This window comes from Canis lupus, chromosome 24 (genome assembly GCF_003254725.2).
Source record: "Canis lupus dingo isolate Sandy chromosome 24, ASM325472v2, whole genome shotgun sequence".
NCBI lineage: Eukaryota > Metazoa > Chordata > Mammalia > Carnivora > Canidae > Canis > Canis lupus.
This window is the reverse complement of record NC_064266.1, coordinates 9398830-9420645: the sequence shown is the minus strand read 5'-3', so window position 1 is coordinate 9420645 and position 21816 is coordinate 9398830. Positions and strand designations below refer to the sequence as shown.

General features: G+C 38.4%; 1 protein-coding gene across 2 annotated transcripts in view; it reads right to left on the bottom strand.

The window, feature by feature from the left end:
• TASP1 (taspase 1) overlaps positions 1–21816 on the bottom strand; it is a 315133-nt gene that overhangs the window by 30402 nt on the left and 262915 nt on the right. Inside the window, exon 14 of one of the 2 annotated variants that reach the window (XR_007405535.1) lies at positions 7996–8157. The exons of the other annotated variant lie outside the window; for it this stretch is intronic. The gene's annotated coding sequence lies outside the window, so the exon portion shown is untranslated. The remainder of the gene's footprint in view (positions 1–7995; positions 8158–21816) is intronic. 2 annotated transcript variants of the gene reach the window in all.

Sequence of the window (21816 nt, the reverse complement as noted above, 5' to 3'; positions counted from 1 at the left end):
ATTAGCACGGTACAGTTAACTTCAGCCTGTCATTTGTGTGGGCTAAGCTGTTTGAAAAATCCTGGGGTCAGCAGGGGTCAGCCAGTGGTGGGTGGACCATTTTCCTATAAACAAATGATGGAACTCTATGTCTGGAAGATGCCAGCCGTGGTTTAGTGCCAGAGACCTTTCAAGGGACTAGTGCTAAAGATGCTACATTTACCCCAAGTAACTATATGGAATAACTTATCTGAGGGGGTCGCTGGGTATGAAGTTATATATCCTTGAGAACATCTAGGAAAGTTTGTTTTGGTTTTAATAATTAATGTTTCACAAAGACTATGTCACCAAAGCCACTCTTACCATGAGACCATTTCATTGAGATAATATTTATTCTTAAGATTAGGGGTATGAGATAGAAAGCATGCAGATAATCTAAAAGTAATTTCAATAAAAAAAGATAGAAAAGAAAAAGAAAGGAATCAGAGAATGCCTGGGTGTCTCAGTGGTTAAGAGTCTGCCTTCAGCCCAGGGGGTGATCCTGGAGTCCTGGGATCAAGTCCCACATCAGGCTCCCTGCATGGAGCCTGCTTCTCTGTCTATGTCTCTGCCTCTCTCTCTCTCTCTCTGTCTCTCATGAATAAATAAATAAAATCTTAAAAAAAAAAAAAAGAAAAAGGGATCAAAAAACCCAGCTTTGTTTTACATGACTTGAAAGTTTTAGCTGATCCCTCAGAAGATTCTTGCCAAAACCCTCATATTTAAAAGAAGATTCTGCTCATTCACATGTAATATGTTAGTATGTATTGAAATTTGCAAAGAATCTACAAAAAATATCTAGAACTAATAAATGAGCTTATCAAGTCACAGGATACAAGGTCAACATTTAAAAACAATCAATCAGGGGGGCCTGGCTGGGTCAGTTGGTAGAACACGTAACTCTTGATCTTGGAGTCATAAGTTTGAGCCCCATATTAGGGGTAGAGTTTACTTAAAAAAAATTATATAACAAAATTTTAAAAAGAAAGAAAAAAACCCCAATCATACTACTTTATACTAGTAATCAACAATTAGAAATCAAAAAATAAGATTTACAGTAGTTCCAAAATTACAAATTATGTAGAAATCTAAAAAATATGTGCAGAGAAAGAAATATGTGCAGTGAAAGAAATCAATGAAAATCTAAATGCGTAGAAAGATACACCACAGGGGCATCTGGGTGGCTGTCGGTTAAGCATCTGACTTCAGCTGAGGTCATAATATCAGGATCCTGGGATCGAGCCCTGCATCAAGCTCTCTGCTCAGTGCTTGTTCCTCTCCTCCTGCCCCTCCCCCTACCAGCTCAAATAAATAAATAAAACCTTAAAAAAAAAAAGATACACCACATCCATTAGTGGGAAGATTCAACATAGTCAAGATGTTAATTTTTGACCCAAATGATCTAAGGATTTGACTAAATTTCAATCCCAATACCAGTAGGATTTTTTGGGGGGGATAAAATAACACTGGCTCTAAAATCCATATGGAGTGGAAGGGGAGGAGGGCGGGGGGTGGGGGTGAATGAGTGATGGGCACTGAGGGGGCACTTGACGGGATGAGCACTGGGTGTTATTCTGTATGTTGGCAAATTGAACACCAATAAAAAATAAATTTATAATTAAAAAAAAAAGAACGCAGCTAGTTGAAAAAAATAAAATAAAATCCATTTGGAAATAAAAGCAACTAGAGCAGCCAAAACAATTTTGAAGAAGAAGAATAAATTTGGACAAATCATGCTATCTAAATTTAAGATTTATTATAAAGCAATAGTAATCAGAACCATCAAAATTTTAAATTTTTGTTCCATAAAAGACACTATTAAAAGAAAGAAAATAAAACAAGGGTACAGACTGGAAGAAATATTTGCAAATCATGTGTCTGACAAAGAAATTATAACCTGAATATATAAATAACTCTTAAAAGAAAGAAAGTAAAACAAGGGTACAGACTGGAAGAAATATTTGCAAATCATGTGTCTGACAAAGAAATTATAACCTGAATATATAAATAACTCTCAAAACTCAACAATATGAAAGCAAACAATCTAATTTTAAAATAGGCAAAAGATTTGAATAGGCCTCTCTCCAAAGAAAATATAGACAGTAAATAAGCAAAACAGAATAAGGCATTGAGGAACTGCAAATTAATACAAGATACTACCGTATAATGGCAAAAAAAAAAAAAAAAAAAAAGACAATACCAGGGTTAACAATGATACAGAGATAGTGGAAGTCTCACACACCTGCTGTTGGGAATGCAATTTAGTATGGCCACTCTGGAAAAGTTTGCTTGTAAAATTAAGCATATACCTACCATATGACCCAACAACCCTACTCCTGGATATTTATCTTAAAGAAATAAATATCTATATTCACACAGAAACCTGATCACAAATGTTTCAGCAGCTTTACTCATAAACTCCAAAAATGGAAACAAGCAAGATGTCCTTCAGTGGGTAAGTTGATTAACAAATTGTGAAACCACCATATAATGGAATATTATTCAGATCTGAAGACTTGGGTCCATGCAACAAATTGGATATATCTTAAAGGCACTAACCTGTGTGGGAGAAGCTAGCCTCAAAAGGTTACATATTGGGGCACCTGGATAGCTCAGTTGGTTAAGCATCCAATTTTTGATCTCAGCTCATGATTCCAAGCTTGATTTTGGAATCATAAGTTCAAGTCCTGTGTTGGGCTCCACACTGGGCAAAGGGCCTACTTAAAAAAAAAAAAAAATTACATATTATTTGATTGTATCTACACGACATCCTTGAAATGGTAAAACTATAGGAAGTGACAATAGATTAGTAATTACTTGGGGTAGTAAGAGAGTTGCCTCTAAAAGAGTACCATGAAGGAATTTGGGGAATTATGGAACTGTTCTGCATCATGATTGTGGTGGTGGTTACTTTTATCTTAAGATTTTTTAAAATTTAAAAGTAGGCTTTGTACAAATATGTAATGGTCATGTTATACACCTGAAACTAATATAATGTTATATATCCATTAAATCTCAGTGAAAAAGGATAGGTTTTGTGTAACCACAGGACAGTGCTATCTAAGAGAATTTTTGGTAATAAAAAGGTTCTATATCTTGAGGGGTGCCTGGGTTAAGCATCTGCTTTTGGCTCAGATCATGATCCCAGGGTCCTGGAATTGAGCCCCACGTTAGGCTCCCTGCTCAGTGGGGAGTCTGCTTCTCCCCGCTCTGCTACTCTGCCTGCTTCTCTCCGTTCTCCCTCTGCCTGCTACTCCCTCTGCTTGTGCTCTCTCTCTTTACTTTATAAGTAAATAAATAAAATCTTTAAGAAAAATTTTCTATATCTTGATATGCCATACTGTAGTCACTTGTCACATGACATCGGAAGGCACTTGAAATGTGGTTATTTTGAGACCCTGAATTTATTTAATTTAACTAGTTTAATTATTTAATTATTTTATTGAACAGTCACATGCAACTTAGTAGCTATTGCATTGGACAGTGCAATTACAGAACACTTGAATTGCTGTGTTGGATTCCAGAGTTTATCTAACTTGTATAGATGAAGAAAATGCAGGAATATCTACAATGATAAGAAATCCAAAATTTATCACACGTACACTCATTAAGAATGCATTAAACATTTTATAATGTGGCTAAGGATTCTGGAGATTTGGGTTAAAATAAATTCACATTCACTCAGGATACTACATCCAATGAAGTGATGGGCATGTGGGCTGGGTGGGGTGAGAGGGGTGGAGCAGGAGACACATCAGTGCTTCCTGTGTGACAGCAGAAAATCAGTCTATATCCTTTTTTAATTGTCATAAATAATTCAAATGCAAATAATTACTTACTCACTTGACTTGGATTGGCCACAATGAGTAACCATGCTGCCTCTTGGACTCAGACACTGTATAGCCATCAAACCAATGTTTTAATATAACACTTATGATATGTTGGCTAACTGAATTTAAATCAAAAATAAATAATAAATAAAATAATACTTAGGAAAATTCATGGTTCTTTATAACCTAGCCCTTGACCACCTCTTACCACTCTCCAAACACACAGAAAGAGACTTGTGATTTCCCTACCTTACATCTCTGTTCCTTTGCTTTGTCCATCAATTCCACATGGAGTCCCCTTTCTACACTCTTTTAATGTAATAAAAGATACCTTCCTTTTCTTTATTACAGTGTCTCCCAAACATCCATCATTTGAGTACTGCTTTCTTGAGATTTTGCCTTGTCTCTATCCTTCCTATACTATTATTGATCTTAATACTTTGAACATGACTCACTCTCATTTACTTAGCTTGCTTTATGTGATCTTATCCCTGACACCATGGGTTTGGTGTGCTAATTATATTCTTGCCAGCACATAGTAGAGCAGATATATTATAAGGAAAAATTTTAGCCATTCACGCCCTGAAGTCAACTCATGTACCACCAGTGCCACACTCAGCACTTTGGGTAATGTGGCTTTCACAGCAGGCTCAGGCATCCACACCTCCAGGAAGTGGGCTATGCACCCCTAGTGCCCCAGCAGTTAGGCAAGCCTCTGGTAAGAGAATTAGAAGACTCTTCAATGGGGAAATTGACTGACATTTGGGAGTCCTCCCAAAGAGCAACTGGCCTGACTCCACTGTGAAGCCTTTCTTGCATATAAAGCTTCCAATCATGTCTTAAGTACTTCACTAGAAATAGGAACAGAGAGCCAAAGACCACCAAATATTTGAGGAATGTCTCCTAACATAAAAGCCAAAAGCCAAAATGAAGAACTAGGGAGAAAAACACAAAGGTCAAGGAGATAATGTAGAGATCAGAAGAAAACTATAAAAATCCCACTAAAGTTAATATCCTTGGATTGAAAAGAGATATTGCATCCATGAGACAAGAAGAGGAAACTATAAAAAATAATGAAGGAAATAATAAGAACTCTTATATAATTTAAAACAGGGTGGCTAAAATTTTTAAAAATCAAAAGGCTCGGAAAATAAAATTGGTGAAACCTCTCAGGAAGTAGAACAAATAGAAAACTATTTTTCATAAAGATTGATAAGAGTCTTGGGGAATCAATGTAGGAGATCCAATATCCAAATAATAGTTATTCCAAAGACTTAGAGAATGGAGGAGGAAATAAATTATTAAGGAAACAATAAAAGAAAAATTCCATTATTCAAGAGCATGCCGTGAGAATGAAAGGCCAGCTGAGTGACCAGTACTGTGAGACTTGTGGAAATAAAGAGAATATCCTAAAAGCTATCCCAGAGAGAAGAAGAAAAAACATCACTTACAAAGGATTGGAAATGAAACTTGCATTGGGCTAGTCACAGCAATAAGTGTGCTAGAAGACAGTAAGGCAATTGAGTTTCAACCAGGAATCTACATACAGCCAAATTATAAATTATCGTATGAGGAAGAATAAAGACATTTCAGACACATCTCTGGACTGAAAAAATTAGTGCCTCCCATGTGCTGTATCTTAGGAAACTACTAGAGAAGATGATGTTACAAAAGGAGGGAGTAAGTCAAGAAAGTGAGAGATGTGGGGATCCAAAAATGAGGCAACCCAAAGAGGAAGTCACAGGGCAATGGTGAAAAAATACTCCAGGATAAAAACCATGCAGCAGCCCTAAAGACTGCATCAAAACAGGAGAATGCAGGGGTTTCGCAGGAAGACCATACAGGAAGAAAGTAGAATAAATTATCTGACATATTTGAGCTTTTGGAAAAGCTATTAATGGGTGGGTGTTGACAGATTGGATGGGAAAAATTAAGGTAGGACCCAGAAAACCCTGCAAGAGGAAAGCAACAATAAAATGAAGCATTGGGCAAGAAAGATAATCATTATTCCCTACTTGGTTCTGGGGGAGACCATATTTGGCAACCATAACAACATGAATAGTGGCAATTGATTTAATTAAAAATTGTGTCAGAATTATGAAAATAGGGAGAGAGGAAAGGGGAGAGAGTGTGCAAAAGTCTGTGTCCTTTGCAGGAAGTCAACACACAGGGTTGTTTTTTTTTTTTTTTTTAAGATTTTATTTATTCATGAGAGACACAGATAGAGAGAGAGAGAGAGGCAGAGACACAGGCAGAGGGAGAAGCAGGCTCCATGCAGGGAGCTCGATGTGGGACTCAATCCCAGGTCTCCAGGATCACGCCCTGGGCTGAAGGCGGCACTAAACCGCTGAGCCACCAGGGCTGCCCAACACACAGGATTTAAAATGAATAATTCAGAAAAAAAGTATAAGGAAACAGATAAATACTAGGAAAAAAAATAGTTGAAAGCAGGTAGGTCTCAGGCAGCAGGACTTGGCAGTAGGAAGTGGTAAGGTCCTTGTTCTTTGGGGGCTTCTTTAATTTTTAAATTATGTCCATATACTTTACAAAAAAACAAAACAACTTAAAAAGGGAGAGAGAAATTATGGCTGCCAAGCTGTAGATCAGAGAACAAGGATTTAGTTGCTGAGGGGAGCCATAAATATAGTAAAGCCAACTTTCTAAAGGCTCCCTTCTGCACACACTACCCCCAGATGATGTGACAATATTACACAAGGGAAGAGAAGGAAAGCCATGCCCCAGCTCCACCCTCCCTTTTGGGAAATTCTTGGCTCAATTCACAATACTGAGTCTTTGTTTCATGGTGTTTGCAGGACTCTGCCCTTTTGGAGGTGAGATGTTTACTTTCCATGGCCAGAAAGTTTCCTACAACCCTATCCCACCATACATGTGGCTGGGGAATTGCACAAGCCCTAGCATGCTTCCTTCAACACTGTGTGTCAAGCCTTGGCCACGAATTATGTGTAATATGATGGTGCCTTTGGAATGCTTTATGGACTGGCTCTGTCTTCCATCTTGACCAAGTGAATGGTTCATGATGTGGCTAGGGAACTGATTGGTGGGGAGATGGCCACTTAACTCAGCTACATTTGAATGTGTCTCTAATTCTTTCTGCTCTCTTTCCTCCTAAGCTCCAGTCTTGTTTATCTTGATCAAGGAGATCCTCCATCCCCAAAAAGTCTAATAGAGAGCTTGCTGTTCCTCACTTTGCAGCAAAATAGCTATGTTGATACCATGCACAACCTTGCTCATACCTTAACCACTACTGCTTCCTAAATGTTGAGACATCATTAGAATCATATGCTATTATACCAATGTGCTGTTGGTACTTCCTCTCATTCTTTATTCCCACTGGATTCTTGACAGGAAACTAAAGTTTTATTTCCTAAAGCAATCATAAATCAAAAAATAAAGAAAAGTCAGAGAAAGGGCAGAAAGAGAGAAGCCTCACAAATCTGTATCTTGCTGTTGAGATGTTAGTAAGTATTTTATATAATATGAAGTTTTATGGCTTAAATTCAAGAGGTGGGAATGCAGTAGCTAGTATTCCAGTCATGCCTACAGATTTTTCCAGATTTAACAATCAACAATATGAGCAATCATTGTGAAGCAATAGTCACTTCATTCAGCATATAGAAGTCAGAGAAGTGGGGATCCCTGGGTGACGCAGCGGTTTGGCGCCTGCCTTTGGCCCAGGGCGCGATCCTGGAGACCCGGGATCGAATCCCACATCGGGCTCCCGGTGCATGGAGCCTGCTTCTCCCTCTGACTATGTCTCTGCCTCTCTCTCTCTCTCTCTCTCTCTCTCTGTGACTATCATAAATAAATAAAAATTAAAAAAAAAAAAAAGAAGTCAGAGAAGTAATCTGCCTTTCTCTGCTTAGTCTTAAAGAACTGGGTTTTGGGAGTGTCAGCAGCCTCATAACTTAACTCACAGACTAAGCCTACATCAACATGACTTTACTATTTGTTCCAGGAAATTCTTGTCCAGTAAATAACCTCAATGTTTCCTCCAGGATCTTCCTGTAAGTAAATACTTATTTTCAAACAATGAACTATTCAATCAGCCCCCTTTGTCAGGCCAAAAGTTGTTCTGTGGGACAGATCTACTTGCTTATCAAAGCATACTTTGCTCTAGAACCCTTACTTTTCAGGATGCCCGGTGGCTCAGCGATTAAAGTGCCTGCCTTCAGCTCAGGGTGTGATCTTGGGGTCCTGGAATTGAGTCCCACGTTGGGCTCCTTGCGTGGAGTCTGCTTCTCTCTCTTCCTCTCTCTCTCTGTGTTTTTCATGAGTAAATAAACAAAATCTTAAAAAAAAAAAAAAAAATAGAACTCTTACTTTTCTGTGAACTTTGCCTGCTTGCAATCCCCACATTGAAAGGTCTGTCTTAAACCACTCAAAACCAGATCTAAAACTCTACACATACCTGCCTGGACCTTTCCCTCTGAAGCTACTACTAAGGCTTTGTCAAGGTGGCGTTCTCCTCTATTGCAGTAAGTAATAAACAGCTTTGTTTGATCAGCAGAGTCCTGCTATGATCTTTTTAGGGAGTTGGCAGTCAACAAATACATGCATTTTAATCATTTGTGTACTGTCACAACTGTTAGCTTCACAGTCTTGTTCTGATAACCTATTTTACATTTCTTTCATTCATTTGTGCATTCATTTAAAAAAATTTTTTTGAGACCTACTACGAGCCAGGGGGGTTAAAGAATCTTGGTTCCTCATTTCATGAAGTAAGGAAAAAAGACACTAATCAAGAATTCCACAAATATAAATTACTATAAATTGTGCTAATGCTATAAAGGAAGGGATGTGGTGCCAAAGGAACATTTAATAGGCCTACTATGGGAAATCTGCAAAGGATTAGTCCATTGGGCTGAGCTAGGAGGAATGAGTAATCTCCAGGTCTGAAAATTGGGTCTCAAGTGTAGTATGAAGGACAATTTTGCAAGCTGAAGGAAAAATTCACTGGTAATAGGTTAGGAATTCATTAGCATTCTCTTCAGTTCCTTTATCTTCAGGATTAGATAACCATTTTGTTTCTTCTGGCTATTTCTCTTTCACAGAAAAGAAAAAGAAAGACAAATATATTTCAAAAGGAAGAGAACCAAAGAGAAAAAATAACATATCCATGTTTTTCACTGTTAAACTCCCTTTTTCCTGGTAAGAAGCAGTCATGGTAAAAATGGAAGATCTTAACCACTCTAAAAAAGTCTGGCAATATCTTATATTTATATTTTTATATAAATGTAAAATACCATATAACCCAGGATTTTCACTCTTAAGTATTTATCCAAGAGAAATGAAACATACACCTACACAAAGACTTAAATATGAATATCCTTAGCAGCACTATTCTTTTTTTAAAAGATTTTATTTATATATTTGAGAGAGAGCACAAGCAGGTAGAGCAGCAGACTCCAAGTTGAGCACAGAACCGGATGCAGGGCTCGATCCCATGACCATGAGATCATGATCTGAGCTAAAATCAAGAGTCAGACTTTTAACTGACTGAGCCACCCAGGCACCCTACAGCACTATTCTTAATAGCCCCGAATTGAAAACAACTTGGTTCTCACCAACAGTAGAATAGATAAATAAATTGCAGCATATTCACTAGTGGAACACTAAACAGCAGAGGCAATAGGTAACTTACTGCTATATGCAACAATAGGGATGCAGCTCTCAAACACATTCTAAAGGCTGGATGCAAATGAATATATACCACGATTCCACTTACATGAAATTCTATAAAAGGAAAAAAAAAAACACCACTAATTGATAATAACAGAAAACAGATAATGGTTACTAAGAGCCAGAAGTAAAGAGGGGCTGACTGCAAAGGGGCATTAGGGAACCTCTTGGGGTGATAAAAATGTGCATCTTGATTGTGGTGGCAGTTACACAGGAAGATATGTCTGTCAAAATTCATTGAACTGTACATTTGAAATGGGTCTATTTTATCTACATAAGTTTTAACTACATGAAATTGATCTTTTTTTCTTTTAAATGAACTGAGAATGGAAGAAATTTTTTTCCAATGAGATTGGTGAACTTTACTCCAAATTTGATTGAGTCAAAGTTTTATGTCAGTCTTGCTGCAGAGAAAAGAACTATATACATCGGGCTAATCCAAAGACTGACAGAATTCTGGTGGGGAGAAGAAATGGTTAAGTAATTAATCATTGTTAGACTAGATACCAAATGAAAGAAATGTCTAGTTAAAGATCTTTAGAATCTTAACTGACAGTCAGTGGACAGTCACCTGGGAGGATGAGTAACTGGTTTTTCAGACATGATCTTAATCCCATCAGAATTCATCAGGAAATTGGGGTGCCTGGGTGGCTCAGTCAGTGAAGTTCTGGCTCTTGATTTCTGCTCAGGTCATGATCTCAGGATGAGATCAAGCCCTGCCTCAGGCATCACACTGGGCGTGGAGTCTGCTTCATTAAGATTTTCTCTCTCCCTCTGCCCCTGATCCTTTCTCTCTCATCCTCCCTCCCCCCTACCCCCAAAAAGAAAGAATTCATCAGAAAATTGCTTCTGCATTTATCAGGAATGCCAGTTTCTTCCTATGAGGAGGTTTGTGTATAATAACTCATGAAAAAGGTCCAATTCCAGATAAAATTTGGTATATTTTTTTTCTTCCAAATATAAATTCACTAAAAAAAAAAAAGGTGGAAGGAAAACACTTTGAAATGTTAAGTGTTGTGATTACTTCTCAGTGATGGGATTATAAAGGAACTTCACTTTAATCCTTGTCTGATTTTTTAAAACCTTGTCTAGTAAATCAAGTATTACTTTTGTAGTTCCAGTAATAAAGAAATGTTTTTCACCATAATTTCAACAAAGAATTCCATTTCTTCATTATAACATGTTTGATTATGAAAAATGAAGTAAGAAATATGAAAGTGCTGGCCTGGGATCTGTGGAGGGCGGACAAGCCATGTTTTCTCAATGGCACTAAGCTGAGGAGTGAAGCAAGGTTAGGAAGGGAAGAAATTCCTTAGAGAAGGAAAGATGCCAGGAGATGGAGATAAATAGTGCCATGGCCATTGGGAGAGGGGCAGGTACTGATTTAGTTTTGGTAGTTCTCCTCCCATCTTTTGCACTTGTAGTGGCCAAAGATGGACAGGTAGCAAAGGTCCACCTGATGCACAGCAGCTTGCCCGGTGCTCCTGTCCATTGGCTTATGAGCTGGACTGAGACTCCTACTTTTGTAAACAAAGACCCTGGATTTGAAGTCTACATATTTGACCCCTGAGATGGGCCAAATGGTTATCTCCACTGAAATATCTGTGCCCACTGAGAGAAAAAATAACTTGGAAGTGACATGGAGTAGTTTGCTGTTCATCAGGTGCCCTACCTACTGCATCTTCCAAGACCAGATTAGGAGGCATCTTTCTGAGTCAGCCAGCTCCTCATGCTATAGCTCAGGGTGTGCATTGCACAGAGGAGGAAAAGAGAGAACTCAAAGGCAACTTGTAGATTTTGCACATGAGCCACTGAGTAAACATCAATATTGTTGAAATGGTGAATTCCGGGGAAGGAGCAAGCCTGGGGGTCAGGGGATGGGGAGATAGAAACTAAGTGTTCTGTGTTGGACATATTATGAAATGCTTTGTTAGGAGTCACAGTGGACATACCAGGTCAGCAGTGTACAGTTTAGGTGCGTTCAGGCTGGAGATTTGGGGGCACAATACTTATGGCCATAAGACTAGATAAAATCATCTACAGAGAAAAAAGGGCTGAGAACCAAGCCCCAGGACCACCAATGTTCAGCGGGAGAGAAGAGAAACCATAAAAGGATACTGAGAAGAAGAAATGAGGGAAGTATGAGGAAAACCAGAAGCATTAAGTGTCTCAGAATCCAAGTGAAGAACGTCTTTAATTCTAAATCTTCGAGAATTCCAGCTTCTAAAGAAGAACTCCAGCTATCCTTTAAGCAATGGCTGCACTATTTCAGCCCAATGACCTACCACTCCTAGACCTACTGAAAAGATATTTACTATGATTAAGTCTTTGGATCATGGCCCAACGTCCCCCCAGTCACCTATGTGGTTGATTTTTCCTCCTCCTGCCCAGGGTAAGGTTAGCCAAAAACAAGTCCCCTGCATAAGAGATTCATTCTCTGGCCTTTATAATATAAAATGAGCCTTTCCCAATTTCCCAGCATTGACTGCCCTGAACGAAGTGTGCGTTGAATAGACATGTTCTCCCAATGAAAGATGGTTCCAAAGAGCACTCTTCCAGGTGTGCACCAAAAAAGCATTTCCTCTTTTCTTACAGACTCTGCACTCATCTTGGTACCAAGAGGGTATGGCCTTACTTGGCTAAACACACACACACACACACACACACACACACACACAATTCAACTCAGCTCAGGGACTAAAAACACTGAGGAGCTCAGGAATTGGTTTTAGGTGTGGAAGTACCAAAATCACCACCACCTAGCTCTCGCTAAGCCTTAGGCGTTGTAGCTAATCACTAACATTGAAAGACTCCTTTTATGGAGGCTTCCCCACCATCAATGAACTCATTTTATATAAATATTTAGCCAGGCAATAAACTGGACAGCCTATATTACTCAACATCAGTCTCAAAAGACCCTCCCGATTTATATACACAGCATTTTGGTGGAGCAATACATTTTACACGCATGACATGGTCAGCGATAAATATACCAGGGTAGGTCAAACCCTATTTGGTTCTCTGCTTTTAACTGTCTTGGGCTTTGTGTGTTTCTTTAATCAGTTGGATGATTTAGATAAACAACGTGTATTAGTCTTTGTAAGTAGAACATGCCTTGAACTTTCTCCAGATATTCATTCCCATTCATCATCATAATAGTTGCTCCCCCTTGGCCATCATTAAGATTAGAAACGTCCTTGAACCATTTAATGATATTCCACAAGACTGGACAGACTTTTCATGCCTTGATGAATTGTGATCACTCAGCTTAGACCAATGAAATTGGATATCCTTTAATGTGCCTCATGACTTTAAGGAGTCAGAGAAACTGACTGACTTTAGGGAAAGCAGTGCTCAGGAATCAAAATGGCTTCACAGAATAACCATTCATTTGGGGGAAGATGTATGATTTAAGTAAAAATTGATTAATGAGTTAATATCTAATCTGATAGCTAACTGCAATAGATTTTATTTCTTTGTTCATACAGCTGAATATGGTTTTATCTTCAAGTGTCCACTTATTATAGAACTCATTAGAATTCTTAAAGCAGATAGGAAATCATTTTTTAAAGCGTAAGTTAGAATGTTCAACGAGGTTCTTTCAAGCAAAGTGACTTTTATATGTTCACACCACTGGTAAGGAAAACAATATAAAAACAAGGCTGGGCTAGAATGTGTTTAACTACCTTGGAGTGAGAAAGACTAGTTGCCTCTATTTGATGGTGGCCTGCAGCTCCAGATGGTCACCATGGGAGTGATGTGACCCCCAAATGTCTGTGTGACACAAACAAGCAGACTTGGCAATTTGTCCCATAAATATCTTTAGTATCCTCACAGATTTTTCTATTCCATCAACTCCGAAAACACTGACATCACTATGGTTTAGAACTGGCTATTTATAGTAGCATATTTAAGTCATCTTTAAGTTCCTCTGCAAGCCATGACCTGAGACAACAGGGTTAAGAACAGGACATGAGTGTAGTGGAGAGAGCAGTGTGCTTGGAGTCAAAAGACCAACTCCTGGCTCTCTCATTGGCAATTTGATAATTGAGGAGCTTCAGTTTCTTCTTTTGTTCATCATTTATTCATTAATCATCTATAGTGTGCCAGGTGCTGTCCTTGGGTTACAGGATAGAATGTAATAGAACATGGGGCTCAACATTCCATGTTGAGGACCTATCGAATATAACTTCCTCCCTTCCAGAATTGTCATATGTGCCAAATAAGAGAGCATAAGTAAAAGCACTTTATAAGGTGTTTTTCTCCCAGCAGAAAATCCCGAGATAAGAAACTGAATGCATGGGTTTTATTGGAGAAGCACAAGAAATACTGGCAGTGGGGCTAGGAGATGGGAGAGGGGAAGGCAGCCAATAAAGGATGCACTGGCAAGGTGATCACCACTGTGGGAACTGGAAACACCAAAGGGAAATTCTGGGAAGTGGTGCAAACAAAAGCCCCAGTGATATTCCACTCCAGAGGTGAGGTATTTGGGGTATTTGTACACCGACTCCTGAGAATCATGATGTGTTAATGCCCTGGTGCTTCTGGTGTGCCACCAACAGAACAGTCTTCTGTGATTTGGGAGAGAACGCACAGGCACAGAGAGGCAGAGTATGGTAATTGCAGCATATGGCAATTGGAAATCAGCTGGATCACACTGGAAATGGTGGTGTCTAGGAATATGGAGGGGGACAGTCTGTGAATGACACAGATGCGTAAAGAATGAGCCTATTATCATCATTACTCTACTGTTCAGATAGTGCCTATCTATCCCCAACCATGTGCCCTGGTATTTAAAAACCACTTGCAGGCTAACTTATAGTATACTAGTAACTCTTATTAACCAGCTTGATGTGGAAACACTGTAGACTTGTTTCTCAAACTCAGTTTTTGAGTCCATATAGATGGAGCCTCCAGAACCCACTAATTCAATGCATTCTGCAATTTAAGAATTTTTCATTTTGATGATAAACTAAAATGAATTAATAAAAACATATTCAGGGTCAACTTGCAACTAATTCGGGCCGGGCAATCTCATTTGCATTTGAATTTTGGATTATAGTAATGCTGATGCCAAATGAAGATTGCAGGTAGCTAGAAAAGAGTAAAGTGAGAGAATTGAGTCATGATCAGTAATAAGGTATGCTGAACGTAAAATAACCTTTGTGGTCTTATCTCTATGCCTAGGGTTGAGCAGAAGTGGTGCATGGATCAGTCTATGTACACACCACCTTTTGTCAGTAAACCCTCAACTAGGAGTTTTTCATGAAATGGCTACATCTCACTTTCCCAGGTTATCTATTAAGTGGATTGGCTAGAAAAATAATGGATAGATAGTTAAAAACAAGTTTATTGTCAAAAAGGAAGTATAAAGCACGTTAGCAACTCAAATGATGCCTATCAAATTCAAAATCAAAAGAATCAAGTCAACTAGTAAAATATTCAAGTTTCCAAATAAAGGTTCCTGTAATAAAACTTGGACTTCTGCTTCTGGAAAGATGGAGTAGAGTCACTTTCCCTTATTCCTTCCACTAAGTATAGCTAAAAATATGGAGCATTATATATAAAACAAACATGAGAAAAGTTGGAAAGGTAGAGAAAAGAAGACAGGCCAGTTTGGGACCACAAGTCCTGAGGAATATGGTGATGAATTCCCTGAGTTTTCATTTTGCCTCAGCTAGCCCAGACTGGATGCTGGAGAAGCCAGCAACCCCAAAATAAATACCAGTGGACACAGACAAAAGAGCCCCAGGAAACTGCTCTCTCAGGCTATTGCAACAGAAAACTTTTAGATCAGATGGCTCTACTTCCAGCCAAACACCACAAGAAAAAAAAAAAAAAAAAGAGTTCAACCCCACCCCCACCCCCTCCAGTGAGGGTCACAGGGAGAACCTAGACTTCCATCCTCAGATTAATACAGGCATCCCAACACCCCCTCTGCCAAGTGAAGTCATAGAAACCCGAAGGGGAAAGGAGACTTTCATCTCCTGCAGGGAGTAAAGAGCCACCTCCCCTCCCAGTGGGCAGGATGTCAGCAAAAGTCCTAGTGGGAGCCTGAACTCCACTTCCACCAGGGGGTAATGAGGAACCTCTCCCCACTGGGTGTCAATGGAGCTGAGTGGAGAACCCAGACTTCTCCACTCCCATCTGGCAAGTAAGAAGGAAGCACTCCCCTTCTCCCACAAAAGTGGCATCAGAGGAGAACTGCAAAGACACAAAATTTAAGGAAGATCCAGAGACTCATAAAATGATAACCAAAATATCCAGGTTTCAATGAAATGCCACTCATACCAAGAACCAGGAAGATCTCAACTGGAATGACTAAAGACCATCAATAGATGCCAACATCAAGATGTTAGAATTATCTGACAAAGAATTTAAAGCAGCCATTGTAAAAATGCTTTGACAAGCAATTATGAACATGCTTGAAACAAATGAATACAAAATAGAAAGCCTCAGCAAAGAAATTTAGGATACAAAGAAAAATCACATGGAAATTTTAGGACTGAAAAACACAATAACCAAAATAAAATCAAACAATGATTTAAGGTAAAACAACAAAAACAGTGTAATATAACCATCATATTATTGTTAACATAAACTTTGATTTTAGATTTTGTTGTTTTCACTTGAAAATCTACTTGGATTTACAACTGTAAAAGAGCTATACACATAGGAAGTTTATACTTAGTTTTATGTTTGTACACTTTTAAGTGGCAATAATTTGAAGTAATTTATGTTAATACTAGGAAACGGTTTTTTTTTCCTTTAGGAGGCTCCCTCATTCAAACAAGAAAATATTTTTTAAATGACATTTATAATGTCTTACGAGTGAATGGTATCTCCCCCACCAAAATTCATATGTTGAATTCCTAACCTCCGGTACTTCAGAAGGTGACTGTGGAGGGAGGGCCTTTAAAGAGACAATGAAGATAAAATGAGGTCAGATCAGTGGGCCTTAATTTGATATGACTGGTGTCCTTATAAGAACAGGAGCTTAAGACACTGACATGCACAGAGGAAAGATAATGTCCGAACAAGACAGATAGGGATGGCCATCTACGAGCCAGGGGTAGAGGCCTCAGAAGAAATCAAGCCCACCAATACCTGGATCTCAGACTTCCAGCTTCCTGAACTGGGAGGAAAACAAATTCATGTTGGTTCAGCTACTCAGGCTGTGATACTTTGTTATGGCTGCCCAAACACAAACTAGTACATAATGCAACTGGAAATTTGGATCATTTAATAGACTTTTAATGACATGAAAGAATTATTGTAAAGTGTTTTAGATGTAATAATACGGGCAAGTTATTGTGGTTATGTTAAAAAAAAAAAAACACACCTTAATTTGGGAGCACCTGGGTGGCTCAGTTGGTTAAATGTTTGCCTTCAGCTCAGGTCACGATCCTAGTGTCTTGGGATCGAGTCCCACATGGATTCCCAGCTTAGCTCAGCGTGGAGTCTGTTTCTCCCTCTGCCTCTGCCTCTGCTCCTCCCTCCACCCCCACCAGTCCTCTCTCTCTCTCTCTCTCTTTCTCTCAAATAAAGAAGATCTTTAAAAAAATAAAAATACCTTAATTTTTAATTATACATGTGAAAAATGTTTGGAAAAACTGGAAATGACCAACCAGGAAAGTGAAGAATTTGATAGGGCATGGTATTCTTTACCAATATTTATTCCTAAATTATATCCTAATTTTTTTCTATTTTTTAACAACTTACTGTTATATATAACTTAAGTTATATCTTACACTATCAGTCAATTCACTCATTTAAAGTATACAATTCAGTGGCTTTTATTCTCAGAGTTGTGCCATCAGTACAGAATTAATTTAAGCACATCATTAATTAATCCTAAAAGAAACCCCACACTCCTATTTATCACCACTTAACTTTCCCCATTCCCCATTCCGCTCAGCCCTAGGAAACTACTAATCTATAGATTCTGTTTCCTTAAATGTACCTATACTGGGCATTTCCAATAAATGAGATCATACCATAAGTGGTTCTTTGTGACTGGCCTCTTTTGTGTAGCATAATGTTTTCAAAATTCTTTCATATTGTAGTATTTATCAGTATTTTATTGTTAAATAATATCCAATTATATGGATATATACTACATTTTGTTTATCAGTTGTGAACATTAGGATTGTTTCCACTTTGTGACTATTATAAATAATGTTGCTATGAACATTCATATACAAGTTTTGTGTGATACGTTTTCATTTCTCCTGGGTATATATCTAGGAGGGGAAAAACTCAGTGTTTAACTAATTGAGGAGAGCTGCCTGACTGAGTGGCTGCATCTCATAGAATAAGTTGAGAAGTATCCCCTCGTCTTCTGTTTTTTGGAAAAGTTTGTGGCATTAATTCTTTAAGTGTTTGGTAGAATTAACCATCTAGTCCTGGGCTTTCTTTCTGGGAGGATTTTTGATTACTAATTTAATCTCTCTACTTGTTATAGGTCTATTTGGATTTTCTGTTTTGTTCTGAGTCAGTTGTGGTAGTGTGTACCTTTCTAAGAATTCGTCAATTTTAACTAAGTTATGTGACTTTTTGGCATTTAGTTGTTTATGACATTCACTTTATATTCTATTTCTGTAACTTAACATTGTCCCCTTTTATTTATGATTTTATTAATCTGAGTCTTCTCTCTTTTTTCTTGGTCTGTATAGATAACAATTTGTCAATTTTGTTGATCTTTTCAAAAAACCAGCTTTGGCTCTATTGATTTTCTTTATTGTCTTTCTACTCTCTATTTAATTAATCCTCATTATTTCCTCCTTCTACTTGCTTTGGGTTGAGTTTGCTCTTCTTTTTCTCATGTCTTAAAGTGGAATGGCTTGGTTGTTGATTTGAGATTTTTTTTTCTTTTTTGATGTAGGCCCTTACAGCTATAAATCTCCTTCTAAGCACTGCTTTAGCTGAATCCTGTAAGTTTTTATATGTTATGTCTTTAATTCATTTCAAAGTATTTTCTGCTTCCCCCATGTGTGTTAAGATTTTATTTTTAAGTAATTTCTATACTTAAAAATAATAAGTAATGTGGGGCTCAAACTCAAAACCCCAAGATCAAGAGTTGCATGCTCCACCGACTGAGCCAGCCAGGTGCCTCTACCTTCCCTGCGTTTTATCTTTGGTTCATTGGTTATTTAAGAGTGCCTTGTCTGATTGCCACATATTGCTAAATTTGCTCAATTTCTTTCAGTTGGTAATTTCTAATTCTATACTATTGTGATCAGAAAACATACTTGTAATGATTTTATCCTTTAAGTTTATTGAGGTTTGTGTTATGGCCTACTCTAAGATCCATCCTGGAGAATGCTTCTTTTGTACCTGAGAAAAATGTGTACTCTGTTGCTTTACCTACTCCTTTACCTAGTAGGGTGTTGTATAGGAGTCTATGAGGTGTGCTTTGTGGGTAGTGTTGTTCAAGTCTTTTATTTCCTATTGATCTCTTGCCTAATTGTTCTATCCAATACAGAGTGAGATATTGAAGTCTCCATTATTGCTGACTTGTCTATTACTCCCAGTTGCATCTGCCTTTACTTCATGTACTTTGGGACTGTGCTGTTACATACATATGTCTATAATTGTAATGAATTCTTCATGGATTGATCCTTTTATCATTATAAAATGCCCCTCTTATCTCCAGCAATACATATTTGTTCAAGTCTATTTCATCTGATAGGAGCAAAGCCGCTCCAGATTTCTTAGGGTTGCTGTTTGAGTGATATATTTTTCCATTCACTTCAACCTATTTGTATATTTGAATCTAAAGTATGTCTCCTGTAGAGAGCATATAATTCAAATTTATTTTTTAATCAAATCTGGCAATCTTAGCTTTCTGATTGGATTGTTCAATCCATTCACATCGGTAATGATTGACTTTATGTGTCAATTTAGTGGGTGTTGGGGATGAGATCTAAATTAGTGAACCCTGAGTAAAGTAGATGGCCCACCATAATGCTGGTGGATCTCATACAATCAGTTGAAATCCTGAAAGAATCCTTGAGCAAGAGGATTGCTTGAGCCTTGAGCAATCTTTGAGCAAGACTTCCTTCAGACTTCCTCTTCACCTTTGACTCTCTAGGGTCTCCAAACTGCTCGACTTAACATGGGCACTGCATTGCTGGGGCTCCTAAGTCTCAAGCCTACTGGCCCACACTGCAGATTTAGATTCACCAGGCTCCATAATTGTGCAATCCAATTCCTTATGTGTTGGTTCTATTTCTCTGCAGAACCCTAATACAACATCTAATGATATTATGGTTAGATTCTTTGTTTTCTATATGTCTCCTATATCATTCCATTTCTATTTTGTTCCTATTCCTTTACCGCTTGTTTTGCATCAAGTGAATATTTCAAGTGTAATTTAATTCCTTTAATAGTTTTTCTACCATTTATTTAGTTATTTTCTTAGTGGTTGTTCTAGGGCTTCCCATATATATCACTTTATCAGAATCAGCTTTAGATTTATATTAACACAATTCCTGCAAGAAATATGAATGTTACTTCTGTATAGCCCTACTCTCTATTCTCTCTTTGTGTGCTATGTCACACATTACAGCTACAGATGTTACAAATGCAACAATACATCATTATAATTACTTAGTATAATTTTAGGTCAGTTGAAGAAGTAGAGATAAGAAAGAGCAAGTATATATTTGTAGGTTTGTTGTATTTACTTTCTTCAGCCAATAGCTAGCGTGGAAATGGAGATCTCATTCTTACAAGCTCATGGAACTACATCCTGCCAGCAACTTGAATGAGCTGGAGACAAATTCTCCCCTAGTACCTCCCAGAAGCAATGCAGCCCTGCCAACACCTTGATTTTAGCCTTTCAGGTACTGGAGCAGAGAAACCAGCCAAGGACTTCTGACTTAGAGAATTGTGAGATAATTACATATATGTTGTTCTAAGCTATTAAGTTTATAACAATGTGTTAGGCAGCAATAGAAAACTGTTCCACACTGTCTCTTCCATATCATCATGAGGCACCCTCATTTATTCATTCAAAAAATATTTAGTGAGGACCTCTTATGTGCCAGGCATTGTCTTAGGTGCTGGAAGTATAATATGAATGACAGAAAAATCCCCGTTTTCAGGGAACTTACCTGCAAACGGAGGGAGACACATAAACCAAACAAATGTGTCAGTTATATGGTAGATTGGAAAGTGGTGAGTGCCAGCAGACAAAAATAAGGCAGAAAGGGGACACAGAGTGGTGGTGGGGGCATTGTGGTGAGAAGGATGTTTATTGAGAAGGTAACATTTAAGAAAGAGTTGAAGAAGAGTTACCTTTCCACGGAGAGGTAAAGGCACACGCAGTGGCTCTGAGACAGGAGAAGGTCTGGGCTGCTGGAAGGGTAAGGAGGTCAGGATGGCTGGAGCAGAGTGAGCGAGGGTTATAACAGGAAGTGGGTCAGAGAATGACAGAGAGCAGATCCCACAGTCTTGTAATTACTCTGGGGCAAGGTGTACTATGAGGTTTTGGGCAAAGGAGCATCATGGCCAGACTCATTTCAGGCTGCCAAATGGACAAGGAACTGTGAATATGGGGAGGCCAGTGAGGACCTTGTAGTCATAACTCCGGTAAGAGATGATTTGAATGGTAGCGGTGGAGAGAGGGAGAAGTGTTTGGATTCAGGACACATTTTAAAGGAAGGCCAATAGCATTCAGTAATGGATTGGTTAGAAAATAGGAGACAAAGTAAATTCAAGGATTTCAAGTTGGTGGTCCCCAAAAAGCTTTGCCTCTCTGTACAACTACCCTAATGCAGTCCCCTCTTAAATCTGGGCTGAGCCAGGTAACTTGATTTAAGCAATAAATGTGGCAAAAGTAAGGCTGGGCCAGTTCTGACCTAAACCTTAAAAGGGCCTCGTAACTTTTGCTTTTATGCTCCTGGGAATCCTTGAACTGCCATGTTTTACAGGAGAAACAGCATGAAAAGACCAGGTAAGAGTGGCCAAAAAGCAGAGGGAAAGGCCCTGAACCTGCATGGAAAAAGAAGGAAGCTTATCCAGCCCAGCCCCCAGCTCACACTCCCACTGAATACAGCATACCCGTGACTACGAGCAAGAGCCACAGAAAAACCAGAGTGAAGCCAAGCATAGTTGACAGAACTGTGAAAAAACAAAACAGTTGCTGTTTAAACTACTAAGATTATTAACCTCCCTAGGTTATGCAATAACAGGTGAAAAAAAAAATGACCCCAAGAATTTTGGCCTGCGCACCCAGAAGGATGGAGTTTACCATCAACTAGAT